Source organism: Mastomys coucha, unplaced genomic scaffold (assembly GCF_008632895.1).
Source record: "Mastomys coucha isolate ucsf_1 unplaced genomic scaffold, UCSF_Mcou_1 pScaffold11, whole genome shotgun sequence".
NCBI lineage: Eukaryota > Metazoa > Chordata > Mammalia > Rodentia > Muridae > Mastomys > Mastomys coucha.
The window spans coordinates 26,127,941-26,142,592 of record NW_022196893.1 but is presented as its reverse complement, the minus strand read 5'-3'; the positions used below and the strand labels follow the sequence as shown (position 1 = coordinate 26,142,592).

General features: G+C 39.9%; 1 pseudogene; it reads left to right on the top strand.

Moving 5' to 3' along the window:
• The first annotated feature begins 12,897 nt into the window (after positions 1–12,897).
• LOC116082721 lies at positions 12,898–13,684 on the top strand (annotated as a pseudogene).
• The last annotated feature ends 968 nt before the right edge of the window (positions 13,685–14,652 follow it).

The window sequence follows — 14,652 nt, the reverse complement described above, 5'->3', positions numbered from 1 at the left end:
TTCCTATTCTGTAGCCTGCCACTTTGTCCAAACGATGGAATCCTTTCCCATCCAGATACTTTTCATTCTCATGAGGTCCCACTTATTCATTGTTGATCTTAGTGTCTGTGCTAATGATGTTCTATTCAGAAAGTCCTTTCTCTGCCAATGAGTTCATGACTATTCTCTAATTTCTCTTCTATTGTGTTCAGTCCATCTGGCTTTATGTTGTGGTCCTTGATCACTTTGGAGTTTAATTTTGTGCAGGATAATGTTGCTGTGTATGGATCTATTTGGATTCTTCTATATGCAGCCATACAGTTTGACCAGGACTATTTGTCAAAGATGCTATCTTTTTTTTTTCTCTACTGTGAATTTCTGGCTTCATTATCAAAGAATCAAGTATCCAAAAATATGTGAGTTTATGTCTGTGTCTTGAGTTTGATTCCATTGATCAATATATCTGTTGTGATGCCAATACCTTGCTGTTTTTATTCCTGTAGATCTGTAGTAGAATTTCAGATTGAGGGTGGTGATGACTCCAGCAGATTTTTTTTGGATAATTAGAGTAAACATTTAATTTCATTTAAATAAAGCTATATAAAATTCAAATTCACTCATAATTAGTGAAAGTAGACCAGTAGTAGTTTCTAGTAAATTATCCTATAATATATATTCTGTAAATGATTCTCAAGCAGATAGTTTGAGTGAGAAAAATTCTACAGTGACCTAGGAAAGTGCAGGATGAGATGTTTGTTTTTCATCATGGGTATTATTTTGCAGGTATAATATATGCAAACTTTCTAAAATTATATTTAAATATATATAATTTATTAAAATGTTATACTCAATGAAATTTGCTTTTTTCTTTTTAGCTCCTTTTATTGAAAATAGATTCTTTTCTCATACAATACATCCTGATTACAGCTTCCCCTCCCTCTACTCCTCCTAGTACCTCTCCAGCTCTCCTTCCCTCCAGATCCACTCCTTATGTGACTCTTACTAGAAAAGGAGAGGCTTCTAAGAGATATTCCACTATACTCATAGATCAGTGTCTTATTCAGCTGCCATCAGAGAAGATTCCACCCACAGCAGATGGGAACAAATGCAAAGACCCAGAGCCAGGCATTACATACATACACACACACACACACACACACACACACACACACACACACGGAGGGGAAAGGGGGAGAGAGAAAAGAGGGCAAGGGGAGAGAAAGAATCATTGGTGCACTCAGCCCTAAATGGGATATCTCCATCAAATCCCTCCTCTCAGAGCTCCAGGAACCCCACAGAAGTGAAGGTAGAAAGAGTGTAAATGCCAGAGGGGATGGAGGACACCAAGAAAACAAAGCCCTCTAAATTAACTTGAGAAAAGCTCATATGAACTCATAGAGACTGAAGCACCAGGCACAGGGCCAGCAAGGGTCTCTACTGGGTCCTCTTTGTGTCTATTACAGCTTTGAGCTTGGTATTTTTATGAGTGTGTGTACAAGTGGCTCTCTGATCCTTGTGCTTTCTCTTGGGCTCATTTTCTTCTTTTGGTTTGCCTTGTCCAACTTCCATGTGAGGAGTTTTGTTTTATTCTATAATTTATTTTGCTATATTTTGGTATCTCTTAGAAGCATGTTTTTTTGCTAATGAGAAACATGCTTCTATTATTCAAGATAGTATCAGCTATCCTGGGAGTTTTGTCTTTCCATATGAAGCTGAAAAATTGTGCTGACAATTTCTCTGAAAGTGGTACTAGAATTAATATGGATTCCATTGATGCTGGAGGTTGCTTTTGGTAGGATCGACTTTTTTGTTATATTAATTATACCAATCCATGAACATGGGAAAATTTCCCTGTTTTATTTCTCAGTTTGCCACTTGTGTATATGAAAGATGCTGATTTTTGTGTTTTCACAAAGGAAAATAGTATGTATTTCTCTTCTTTGTTAGGTCATTGTGAGGTTTATGTATCAGGATAACTGTGGCCTCATAAAAATAATCAGTCAGTGTTCCTTCTGTTTCTGTATTGCAGAATAAGCTGAAAAGTATCAATGATCTTCTTTGAAAATGTGGTATAATTCTGCACTGAATCCATCTGGTCTTGGATTTTTTTTCATTGGGATACTTTTAATATTATTATATTTTATTAGAGGATATGGGTTGGTTTAAATTACTCATCTGACTTTGATTTAAGTTTGATAAGTGATATAAATCAAGAAAAATTTCCATTTCTTTTATGTTTTCCAATTTGGTATAGTATAGTTTTCAAAAGTATGACCTTACAATTCTCTGAATTTCCTGTCTGTTGTTATGACCCCTTATCATCTCTAATTTTGTTACTCTATATTGTTTAGTTAATTTGGTTAAGGCTTTATCAATCTTACTTGTTTTGTCAAAAGAAAGAAAAGCCAACTCTTCATGTCATTAATTCTTTGTATTGGTTGTTGCTGTTGTTGCTGCTGCTGTTGTTTCTATTTTCTTTATATTTCAGCCCTGTGTCTGATTATTTATTAGTCTACTTTTTGCATATTTCTTCTTTATGTTCTAGAGCTTTCAGCCATACCATTAAGTTGTTAATATGAGATCTCACTAATGCTATGATCTTGCCTCTTAGAACTTGTGCCCATATATTTGAGAATGGTGTGTATTCATTTTCATTCAATTCTAAAAATTTATTTCTGTCCTAACCCACTTTTAATTCAGTAGCTATCTGTCAGTTTCCATGAGTTTGTAAGTTTTCTGATGTTTCTGTTGCTGTTGATACCTGGCTTTAGTCCATGGAGGTCAAATAGGATGAATGGTGTTGTTTCCATTTTCTTCTGTCTGTGTCCAAGTGGTAAATTTTGGAGAAAGATTGATGAGCTGCTGAAAAATTATATTCTTTGTGTTTAAGTGAAATGTTCTGTAAATATCACCAAAGTCCATTTGATTTATAATATCATTTAGCTCCAATATTTATCTGTTCAGTTTTTGTTGAGATGACCCATCCATTAACAAGAGTGGAGTATTAAAGTCACCCACTATCAGCATGTTAGGGTCAGTGTGTGATTTAAACTGTATTTATGTTTCTCTTAGGAACTTGGGTATCAAATTGCATAGATTCTTAAGACTTACAATATCCTCTGAAGTAGACATGTCTGGTTTCTCTCGAGACTCCATTGTGTGATGTGATATTTTTCCATAAGTATTCTGATGAGAGAATGTTTTTGCTGAAGCCGACACATGAGAGGATGTTTGCTGAGAATAGACGTGGTCTTTTTCTGGAAGCTATTTGTGATGTTTTGCTAGATTTTTCGAGAGAACATGTGATATTTGGAAAGGGTATAAACATAACCCAACAGACAGTGAAAAACACTGTGGCATTGATTCACCTTGTCACTCTTTGCTGGCTTTGCTAACCTTGTCCTTTGTGCTGATGACACATTGGTTCACCTTGTCACTCTTTGCTGGTCTTCCTTGGGCTTCGCTAACCTTGTTCTTTGCTGATGACACTATGTGGTACTGGTTCCCTTTGCCTTCTTTGTTGATCATTGTTTGTCATGACTTCATAAAGAGAAACACACCAGTGAAATTTTGATAGTATTCCAGTAGCTTCTAGCTGCTTCTGTGGACTCTGGTGGATTGGCAGAGCCTCATGATTTCTTCTGGATCAAACTTCAGTTGCTGATTTGTGAATGGTGTTTGTGAGTAGATTGAACTACTGCTATTGATTCGTGTGAACTGAACTGCTGATATCCTGACAATGCAGACTGGGTGCACTCCAAAGAACTATTTCTAAACAGGTCCACATCCTTTTTTGTCCTATTAACCTTTCCTTTCTACTACCTCTGGTGAGTGGTGGGTTAGAAGGGAGGTTAAAGTATTTGAGTACATTTATTAAAGTAGGTTTTGAAAACTGTAACACTACAATCTTCTTCATGTATTTTTCCTTTAATGAGTATTCACTGCCCTTTTCTAACTCTTCTGACTAGTTAGGATTTGAAGTGTATTTGGCCAGATGTTAATATGACTATACCATCTCACTTCTTGGTTCATTTGCTTGGAATATCTTTTTTTCATCTTTTTAACATGGAGGTGAAAGACCCCCATAACTGGGGAGATCCTCACTCAAGTCTCTGGATAACGCGACCACCCAATAACTCACGAGAGACCGACCTTGCTGTAATCACATGAGGTTTATTCAGGCCAGACCTGGGTTGAACTCATAACCTGGCAGGCCAGAGAGGTTCGACCACGAGCAGGAGGAGTAAGGGGTATTTAAAGGGAAAAACCACAAATTGGGGGGGGGGGGGTGAAGGTCTTACCAAGGAAACATAACAAGAGAACAGTGGAAAATTCTAAAGAGACCCAGCCCCTATTTGAGTCAGGGTCATAAGTAAAATGTCCCACACACTCATTATGCACAAGAATGTGATCTGGTCAATGTTATTCACTTTATGGCTGACCATTTCCTAGAACTACCCAGATGGCTCATATCCTGCCTTTTGTTCTTGGACCTAACTAGGGGGAGCCTTTGTGGCCAACAGGTTTCTGAAACTGGCTAGTCTACATTCTTGGCTCATTACAGAGACCTTCTATGTCCTTTAAATAAAAGTTATACAGTATACATACATTTCTATTAAATGCCCTCATTTTAAATTCTAAGATTCTCCAGCCTTTCAGAGGTGATATTTATCCTTGATATTAACTTATATTCCTTGGATGCATCACAAAGATGAAGCTCAATTTTGTATCCAATCTATTACTTTGTGTATTTTTATTGGAGGATTGAGACCATTGATGTTGAGAGTTATCAATGATCAATGTTTGCTAATTCCCATTATTTTGTTGATCTGCTGGTTTTTTTCCCCCCACTCTTTCAATTTTCTGTTTTGGGATTAATTATTCCTTGTGTTTTCTTAGGTATGAATAACTTAATCAAGTTGAAGTTTTCCTTCTAGAGCCTTCTGTAGAGCTGTATTTATAGATAGATACTGGTTGCATTTGGTTTTTATCATGAAATGTTTTCCTTTTTCCATATATTTTGATTGAAAGTTTTGCTAGGTATAGTAGTTTGGACTTGCATTTGTGGTCTCTAGAGTTTGTGGAGTATCCAGGTCCTTCTGGGCTTTAGATTCTCCATTGAACACTCAGACGTTATTTTAATGGATCTGCCTTCACTTAGTATTTTTCCCCTGGAGCTTTTAATGTTCTTCATTCGTCCTGTATGTCTAGTGTTTTGATTATTATGTGTCATGGAAAGCTTCTTTCTTGGTCTGGCCCATTGTGTATTATTTGCCTTTATAGGCATCTCTTTAAGATAAATTCTATGATTTTATTGAAAATATTTTTTGTACCTTTGAACTGGGTTTCTTCTCCTATTCCTATTATTTGTGGTTTTGGTTTTTTCGTAGTATGCCAATTTTCTTGGATGTTTTGTCCCTCAATGTTTTTAGACTTAACATTTTCTTTGACTATAATATCTATTTCTTCTATTTTGTGTTCAGTGCCTGAGATTCTCTCTTTCATTTCTTTTACTTTGTTAGTGAGGTTTACTTCTGAGGTTTTTGTATGACTTTCTAAGTTTTTATTTCAAGTTTTACCTCAGATTGGGTTTTCTTTAGTGATTTTATTTCTAATTTCATATCTTGAACTGTTTTCATCATTTATTACACTGTTTTTCACAGACTTCATTAATGAGTTTATTCCTATGCTCTTTGAGGTCCTTGAGAAAATTCATAATAGCTCTTTTGAAGTTCTTGTCTTGTGTTTCCAGTATATCACATTTCTCAGAGTCTGTTGTAGCAGGATTTCTGGATTCCGGCAGAGACATATGGCCTTAGATGTTAAGGACTGTGCTTCTGGTCTGCTGTTTGTGTTTGGGGAGATTGTGAATCTTGGTGTTGACTTTTTGTCTTGTCTATTTTTTTTGTGGGGTTGTTCCCTTCGTTGGTTTCTGATGCCACCTCCAGATCTTAGGATTGTATGGTGGTTGTGGGTTGCATAGTAGGAGTGCTTCTGAGACTGCAAGTGATCTACTACAGGGCTGGAGATGAGAATATGGAACTGGAGATGGAAAACAGTAAGGAAAGTTAAGATCAAGTAACTGAATAACAGATGGGTATGGCTAGCAGGTTCCCAGGTGAGAGTGCTTCTGGGTATTAAAGGCTGACACAAAAGTATGGGTGGGAAGGAAGGCTAGGATCTGTGGAGTCAAGACCAAATACTCTTACCTCCCTTATTCCAATTAAGACATCTAAATTTTTAAGTTTCTAAGGTGAATGTTGTTCTTTGAACAATGCTTTTTGTGACATAGGAACATTGAGGTGAGTTTGTTTTAATACCCCAGGGTTATGTCACTTGTACCAATTAGGATAAGACAATCTGAAGAGAAGATCCTGTTCACATAGCTCTTCTAATCTGGGTATAATATTCTCTCTGCTGGTCACAATGGACTTTTTAACTTTGCTTAGAGTGAATATGAGCTTGAGAATGAGCCTGAGTGGAGTGTTGGTTGCTGGTGTCACAGTTCACTCTCTTTCCTTTCTCTTGGAGCCCTGGAGGCTTTTATAAAACACTAGGGTGGTGGTGGGGATTAAGAGTGAAATTGAGCTGGGCAGTGGTGGTGCACGCCTTTAATCCCAGCTCTTAGGAGATAGAGGCAGGTGGATTTCTGAGTTCGAGGCCAGCCTGGTCTACAGTGTGAGTTCCAGGACAGCCATCTCTATACAGAGAAACCCTGTCTCAAAAAACCAAAAAAAAAAAAAAAAAAAAAAAAAAAAAAAAAAAAAAAAAAAAAAGTGAAATTATTTGCATATGCTGAGCACTCTGAGAAGCCAGACTTTAAAACACTGAGGTTAGGACTAGAGTCCAAGTCCATGGCTTCCTGCACTGAATCCACTGAACTCTGCCTGGAACCCCAGTTTTTCTCTCATTGTTGACTTGCTGATAGAAATTGCTATATACTCCAAAGCACTATGTGAACATTAATAATTATTGTGTGTGAAAAAATGCCAGCTGGTTTATTAAAAAAAAATACTTACTTCTCGTACTGAGGGCAAGAATCATAGCAAAGATGAAAGCTATGTGTTGGGAATGTGTTGTCTACAGACCCAGTGCACTAGCCTAGATTAATTACAAGTCTATTCACTATTCTTTATAAATTACATTAAGCCCATACCATCCCTGGAGTGTTTAGAAGAAATAGCTATTGGAGCTATGTCCTGATCCTAGTTGGTGTGAAGATTGCTATCACAGAAGTCAAAGTTGCAGAGCAGGATGCCCTTTTCTTCAGTGTTTCCATTCTAGCTTGTTTCTGGGTCTGTGTGCTCATGAGAAACTAGAAATAGGTATCCATCTTTAGCACTGTATTCTGTACTCTTTCTATAGGCTGTATAGAGGGGATACCTTTTGCTCTAGATAGCTCCACAAACCTTAGCAAAGTAGCTCTTCAAATTGCCTTGAAGGTGTGTGTGAGTGTGTGTATATGTGTGAGTGTGTATATTAGAGTGTGTCTGTGTGTGAGTATAAGTGTGTATGTATGTGTGTATGTGTGTGACCTTCCCCCAGCCAGGAGCTGGCTGTCTCAGACCTCGCCTTGCCACAAACAGCCAGCCCACCTAGGGCGAGGCTTCCTGACTTAAACAAAGCCATTTTGTTCCTGCCATTTCTCTGCCTCCAGGTTCCTGCTAAAAACAATGCCCTGCAGAATTGCTGCACCTGCTTAGTAGACCAAGCATCCAGATGCTAATTTGGCCACGGGATGCTGGCTGACTGAGGGCGGGATTTTACCTGACTGCTTGATTTCTCAGTTGGATAATACACTTTGGACTGAAATCAGAAGCTATGGCTCGGTCCCATTTCTATTTCCTCTCACTATCCAATTCCCTTTATTCTCTTAGGCTCCTACTCCTCTTCCAGAAGATCCTATTTGTGTGTAGCTGCAGGTGGCTGCAACATATGTGTGTGAGTATGTGTGTATGAGTGTGTGCATGTATGTGTGTGTGTGTGTGAGAGAGAGAGAGAGAGAGAGAAAGAGAGACAGAGAGAGAAAGAGAAAGAGAGAAAGAAAGAGGGTGTGTGTGTGTGTGTGTGTGTGTGTGTGTGTGTGTGAATTCACCCCACTCCAAGATTATGATGCAAATTCCTTGATCCCATTTTTCCCACCAGGTCTTCATTCTCAGTCCTGAAAGCAAATAAACAGATGGATTGGCCATTCTCATTAGTCTTCTATAATTATTTGGTCTAGTACAAATTCTAGGATGATGTTCAAAAGCCAGATGTTGCTAAATTTCAAGTCTTGCTATAATATAGTGCCCACAGAGCACTGTGAGTCATATAAAGTTTTTTACCTTGGGATATTTTTAAATATAATATCCAGGAAAGTCACCCAAACTCAGAAACAAACCCAGCAAGTTCTCTCATATTTGTATCCTAGTCTTCAATGTATACATTTGTGAATGTGTGTGTGTGTGTGTGTGTGTGTGTGTGTGTGCATGTGTTTGACTTGTCTCAATTTTTTAAAAAAGTCACCAGAATCTACTTTGTTTGCTGGACACTGTCCCTGGTGACAGATGACAAAGTCTCCAGCCTTTATGGGATTATACACATAAACAAGATAAATCCAGATTGTAAGATATATTGTATAGGAAACTGTATCAGCTTATTTTGCCACTAAAACTCACCACTGATGCTTTAAATGGCAAGAATGGTTTATGAAGGCTAGGCACCAAGGTCAAGTTTTTAATCAGAGTTTAGTTTCTTGTTTGGATTCCCTGGTTTGTAAAGGACTCCCCCTCTCCATCTCCTTGTGCAGTAAAGGAAAGGAACAGGTTTCTGGCTAACTCTTATTAGGACACTAAATCTATTATGAAGGTCACCCCTCTCATGACCTCCTAAAGGTCTCATACTATTATATGGAAGGTTGATACTTTATCACATGCACATTGGAAGGGACACAATTTAGCACATAGGAAAAACAACTAGGATACCATAGTAAAAAGGGGAGATGACAGAGGATTTAGGATGGAAGAGAAGTTTTTTCTTAGAACTGAGTTGAGAGATGAGAAAATAGCAACCCCTAATAAACTCAGATATTATTTCAAACACACACACACACACACACAGAGAGAGAGAGAGAGAGAGAGAGAGAGAGAGAGAGAGAGAGAGAGAGAATTAAAGTCTACAACATCTAAAGAGCAAAGGCATAATATGGGCTAGGGATGAAAGCCGCTTGGACAAAGATGATGGTTCTGTAAAGACAGATGTGGAAGATGATGAGTCAAGGTGTCCCCTGGGTAACTGGCTGTCTTTTTCAGGAGAGAACTGTAAACTTAAGAATTTCTCTATAGAGTCAGAAAACTGGTCGATGAGTTATACAATGCCTCACAATGATGCTCAGGATGCTATGGGTGATCATTCTAAAATGCACAGAATACCATAAATACATTGTAAATTCTTCCTCTTAATAGGGTGCACAGATATCAAGGCTGATTAAATGGAAACTAAAAACTGTGTAGAGTCAGCTAACAGGTGACAATTTAACAGACTGCATTTGGGGGTTGTCTTCCATCTCCTCATTATGATGATTTTTGTTTATAAAAAAATAAATTACCTACTGGGTTAAAAATATCAGAAGGTACTAGAGATGTCACTTCATTGGTAAAGTGCTTGTTTTGTGTGAATTAGGGTCAAGCTTTGATACCCAGCATGGAATAAACTGGGCACAGTTTTATAAACTTGTGATCATAACACTCAGGAGGTAGATGCAGGAAGACGAAGAGTTGAGGGTCATCCTTGGGCACATAGGGAGGTTTGTGCCAGTGTGGGCTATGTAAAGACTCTCTCTCAAAGAAATAAACAAGCAAACAGGCAAGCCAACCAGTAATAATTAGAGTAACTACGAGTGACATAGTAGATACTTAATTTAACTTCCTAAGGTATGCATACAAAGTTAACTAAAGTATATTTCTCACACAAGTGCTACTATTAAGTTTACTATACAGATAATAAAACTGAGGCACAGTTGTATAAAATATTAATTAGATATCACAGCTACTAGGATGATATGGTGGTCAGCATCTCTCCCAAAGATTCGTGTATTAAATGTGTGATTTGGCTACAATGTAGCAACCAGTGCTCAGAAGTAAGAATTCTAAACTAGACCACCAGGGCAGAGGCCTCCTCCATGGATGGATCTACTAATGACATCATAATTCTAGGGCATCAGGAGGGAGAGGGTGGCAGGCCATAGAAGGATACCTTCAAATGGAACCTCCCTTCTCCCCCCTTCTCCCCTTTCTCCTGTCTGTCACATTAGCGTTATGTTCTACCCCACCATAGCATAATGTGATAGTTAATTTTGGTTGTCAAGCTTGATATGATTTCTAATGACATGGGAGACAAACTCTCGGTGTGTCTATGATGGTATCACTGTAGAGATTTAACTGCAGTGAGTGCATCCACTCTAAACACAGACTGCACCATTCCTTGGACAGAATAAAGAGCAAGCACAGTGCAGATTTCATCTTTGCCCAGCAGTCTCAACTAACCCAGACTCCTGAGATCTCTCATATACCAAGCCTTCAACCAGGCAGCATACACTAGCTGGTCTAAGCCCCCCTCCCCCACACACACACATATACAGCAGAGGACTGCCTGGTCTGGGCTCAGTGGGAGAAGATGCACCTAACTCTCAGAGACTTAAGGCCCCAGAAAGTAGGGAGGCCTAGCAGGGGAAAGCATCCTCTTGGAGACAGGGACAAGGAAGAATGGGATGAGGAACTGTGGGAAGGTGGACCGGGAAGTAGATAACAACTGGACTGTAAAAAAAAAAAAAGTAATAAAAAAATTAATCTTTGCTTCCCACCTATGATTACAAGAGTCTCACATTCCCTCTGCCCTACCAGCATGGACAGCATTTCCGTACTTTTAAGTTACCTTAAAGTTTGCATAAGTTACCTTGCTGGACATTTTGTCACTGCAGAAAAGTACCTGATACACTGAGAAATAATGGGGTCAAGTAGACAGGTTGAGCTTCTGAAACTATGAGCCAAAATATATTTTCCCATATTAAGGTAATTTTCTCAGGTATTTGGTCTTGGCAATGAAAAGCTGTCGGTAAATAAAAGCAGAATTAAGAACCAGAATTCTGAAACCAGAATTGACCCTTTTGTCTACTTTACTGTCATGTCCTCATTTATGATTATTAAGATCGAGGAGGTGCTAAGGCAATTTTAATGGGTTGAACAAGTTTGCTAGTGCAACTAATGATATCTGAACAGAGCATATATAAATATGCTTTTATGTATTATGTATATACAGTTGCAGTGTTTGAATATTTTTAGCTCTTTAAAACACAATAAGGCAGGCAGATCCTATGAGCTAGCCAAGAGAGAAACTGGTCTGGATTGTGATCTGTCTCCTGGAACTTGAACTAGAAGTTCTTTGATCCACTTCGTGCTGATCTCTTAAGCCCACACCAGTTAATAATATGCACCTGTTTAGACAAACTGACAACAGACATGCTGTTATAAACATTGTGATCTGAGAAATCAAGAGCAAGCAGTACTGATGCCTTCGTGCACATTAATCTTTTTATTTCTCCCCAGCTACAGATGTCAAAGGCATTGAGATATTTCAGTGTTAACTGGTTCTTAATGAACATGAGACTTAGTTTCCAGATTTGGATAGAGAGAAGAACAATAAGTAGATTTTTATTGAGACACTTTTAGACATTAAGTTTCTCCCTATTCACTCTTCAGCATCATGATACTGCTTCTTTCTACTGAGTACTCTATTTTTGTCTCTAAAACTACTCAGCCATCTTTGGTGATTTTTTTTCTGGAAGACTCCACTTTGAGAGATATGATGGACAGAAAGGACTGAGTTTTGGGACAGAAACCCTTAAATATTTCACATAATGGAAACTTGCTTGGTGCTCCTTGGTACGTCCTAATTAGTTCAACGTATTGTCAAGTCTTTCCCAACATTTCATTTTTATAACATTTATAACCTTGGCCTACTTCATGTCGGGAATGCATATTTGCTAGTTTTCCTCAGCAGATAGTTCAGTGTGAGGAAAATCAATAGCTCATTTTTAATATCAGTGAGAGGGAGAAGCCCAGAGGTCTCTGCCCAGCCTTGCATCCTCCTGACAAAGAAGTGCATGGGGTTTGTTTGTATGTTTTATTGTATATTTGTTTATTTTCTATTTCAAGCCATGGAATTTACAAACAGCAATTGACAGCTTTGCAGAACATCCTGAGGTTAGAACTATCACAATGGTCCATCATTTCTTGCTGAGTATGTTGTGAATATATCTACAGTTACCCTTTCCTGCCAAGTTCAATTCTGTAAGATTTCTACCCTTGATCATATTCAGTAGATACTAAGGCTGGCTTGGAGACTGGAAGAAAGCTGTTAATCACCTCCTAAGCCAGATGGTGGTGATTGACCCGCGAGCCACTGGCAGGCTTCCTGGAAGGGAAAGGTGTAAGGTTAGTGTGATGGTGTTTTTCACTTTAAATGCCTGTCAAGGGGACGATGAACTGTAACCTCCTTCATTTGGCTCATGGTTAAAGAAAGGAATGAGGCGAGGTTTATTTAATCCGAGATGAAAGACAGAACTGTTCACCCAAGCATAATTAATTCTGGAGATTATATGGCTATTGCTGGTTTTTGTTGTTGTTGGTGGTGGGTTTTGTTTGTTTTTGTTTTTGTTTTGTTTTGTTTGTTTTTAATATACTAGTAGAAAATCACCTGGAAATAAAACAATATACATTTATAATGCATAACTTAAAATCATAACTCCCCTTCCTTCCCCCAATGAGAGAGGAGCCAGGGGCAGGTCTCTTAAGAGCTGAGAGTTGAGGCCATTTAACCCATAAACAGACTTGTGACCTCTGCACCTGCAAACCCCTTCACTCTCCATGCTGAGCCAAGATGGGGATTCGAACAGATGGAGATTATAATTTTGTCTTTAAGGTGGTGCTGATCGGCAAGTCAGGCGTGGGCAAGACCAATCTGCTGTCTCGGTTCACTCGCAATGAATTCAGCCACGACAGCTGCACCACCATCGGGGTTGAGTTCTCCACCAGCACTGTAATGCTGGGCACCGCTGCCATCAAGGCACAGATCTGGGACACAGCTGGCCTGGAGCGATGCAGAGCCACCACCTCTGCGTACTATCCCGGAGCCGTGGGGGCTCTCCTGGTATTTGACCTGACCAAGCACCAGACCTACGTACGCTATGGTGGAACGCTGGCTCAAGGAGCTGTATGACCACGCCAAAGCCACGATTGTTGTCCTGCTTGTGGGGAACAAAAGTGATCTCAGCCAGGCCCGAGAGGTCCCCACTGAGGAGGTCTGCATGTTTGCCGAAAACAGTGGTCTGCTATTCCTGGAGACATCAGCCCTCGACTCCACCAATGTTGAGGTAGCCTTTGAGACTGTCCTCAAAGAGATCTTTGCAAAGGTGTCCACGCAGAAGCAGAACAGCGCCCGGACCAGTGCCATCACCCTGGGAAATGCTCAAGCTGGACAGGATGCTGGCCCTGGGGAGAAGAGGGCCTGTTACATCAGCCTCTCACTTCAGCTATGGCCAACCCTGTGTCCTGCCTTCAGCCTTCCGGGTACCTCCACCACCTTTACTGTAGGACTTCTCTCTACTCTTGAGTCCCCGTTCACAAGCACCCAGGGTCATCCAGGGTCATCATGCCCTAACACGTGATCTGTCCACCACATCCCTCTCCATCACCTGGGCGCCTTACAGGCAAGGGCCTGCAAATAAAGCTGTTTTGTATCATGAAAAAGAAAATCATAACTCCTTAAAGATAAATAATCAAAGAGGTCGCACGCTAGAATACCATCGCGGTAAGCAGTCTGGGAGCAAGAAAACACAGAAGGAAGAGCAACCACCTACCGACTCCTTCCTTCACTTCCTACATGTACCTTTCCAAGACAATGTCATTCGGGTCCCCTTACTGCCTTTTTCTCAGTTGAAGTGTCCACAGCTGATCCATTTGCACTATGCTCTCTGTATTGCCAGTAACATTGAATGCGGAGGAAAACCCTTCTATTAGCAACCCCTTAAACGTTGGTTTGTATCTTACAAAGAAAAATCACACATGCTTTTCTTTTTATAACTAAATCATTTATTCATTTCACATCTGATCACAGTGTCCCCTCCCTCCTATCTTCCCAGTCCCTCTCTCTCAACTCCCCCACACTAATCCATCCTTTCTCCCCTTCTCCCCAGAAAAGGGGAAGTCTCCCATGGCTATCAACCAGCCCAGGCATATCAAGCCTCACCAAGCCTAGGTGCATCCTCTTGCACTGAGGCTAGACAAGGCATTCCTGTTGGTGGAAAGGGATCCATATTTAGGCAATGTACTCAGAGATAGCCACTGATTCCGCTTTCAGAGTCCCACATGAAGACTCAGCTGCACAATGGCTACATATACGCAGAAGGCCTAAGTCTGCCTCATTCAGGTTCTCCAGTCTGCAGTTCAGTCTCTGTGAGCCCCCATGGACTCAGGTTAGTTGACTCTGTAGGTTTTCTTGTAATGTCCTTGACCCCTCTGGCTCCCTCAGTCCTACTTCCTTCCTCTTCCTCAGCAGGCCTGAGCTCCACTCAATGTCTAGATGTGGGTCTCCGAATCAGTCTCCAACGCACGCTTACTGAGTAAAGGCCCTCTG